The 1,173-nt window shown below is 44.9% G+C and overlaps 1 long non-coding RNA gene across 1 annotated transcript in view; it reads left to right on the plus strand.

Moving 5' to 3' along the window:
• Window positions 1-729: 729 nt before the first annotated feature.
• LOC108498944 overlaps window positions 730-1,173 on the plus strand; it is a 5,628-nt gene continuing 5,184 nt past the window's right edge. The window contains exon 1 of the long non-coding RNA XR_001875351.1: window positions 730-833. This is a non-coding gene — a long non-coding RNA (uncharacterized LOC108498944). The remainder of the gene's footprint in view (window positions 834-1,173) is intronic.

Consider the following 1,173-nt stretch of genomic DNA (forward strand, 5'->3'; position numbering starts at 1 on the left):
AGTACTCAGTATGGTACAGGATTTGTCAGGACAGCCTTGACAAAGCAGAGGAGATGAAGGTTTAGAAATATGGTAAATCAAACCATTATGCAGTAAATTGTGAGGAGGTTGGCACTAGCAGTTAGTCAGCTGCCAGGAATTCATGCACGGTGTCTGATAGGTAGTCAAGTCTTTGTCAGAAATGTGTGGTTGGGCAGCACAGGGTGCACCTGCATATATTTCTGTGAATAGAAGCATCTGCAAAGGATGCAATAAAAATTCTCTTTGCATACATATTTAACCCTGCCCAGTCCCTGCTGTCAGTCAGTGTGATCACTCCACTGATGGTGTTATTAAAGGGCTATCTTGGTTAATCTCCACTTTATGTTTGCACATTTAGTTGAACAGTGCTGCAGGATCTGTCAGCTTCCTGAATGCGGGCAGCTGACAAGTGCCTGAGAGCAACACCTGTACATATGCAAACAGAAAAAGCAGAAGCATATATGTTCTCCATGTGGCTCCAGTTTGGAGCTTTGGTCTATTAATCATGCTCAGAGATTTGAAGGCTTTTCCAGCCAGTTCATTGCCTGACCCAGAGGAGTAATGGTTCAGTGCTCGGCACTGAAAAGACAGAGCTTGTGCATTTTATTCCTAGCTCTGCAATCAATTCACAGCACAGTGAGCTAATCTCTTAGGATTAGGCCCAAAGAGTTGAAGACTATAAAACTGAATGAGAGACATTCCTCTTTCCAGGGTTTGGCTACTAGACTGCAATTCAGAGCCTGGGGACAGGTGTCTCGTCCCTTCACATTGCATCCTGTGGGGAGTAACTGTTATGTCGATTCATCTCTATAGTGAGTAAAACACTGGAGAAAAAGGCACATACTAACTAACTCTTGCCTCTCCTCCAGATGTGGATGCTTATCCAAACTATATTCACTCCCTGCTAAATCATGGCTAGGCTTCGCGAACGAAGATTTGGGAGGCTCTATCCACATTTGCTACAGGCGCGCTGGTGGCTTATGAGGCCAATACGTGACAGACATATCCGATAGCAAAAGGCACAGCAGAAAGACTCCTTAGATGGTATATTCTGCAATACACGGTTCTTTCTGCGTTGCCTTTTTTCCTCGAGAGTGATCCTGCGTGTGTTCTCGAAGGAGACAGCTGCGTTATAGATGGAGTGTCTCCAGG

This window comes from Lepidothrix coronata, unplaced genomic scaffold (genome assembly GCF_001604755.1).
Source record: "Lepidothrix coronata isolate B3197 unplaced genomic scaffold, Lepidothrix_coronata-1.0 Scaffold67, whole genome shotgun sequence".
In the NCBI taxonomy this organism is placed as follows: domain Eukaryota; kingdom Metazoa; phylum Chordata; class Aves; order Passeriformes; family Pipridae; genus Lepidothrix; species Lepidothrix coronata.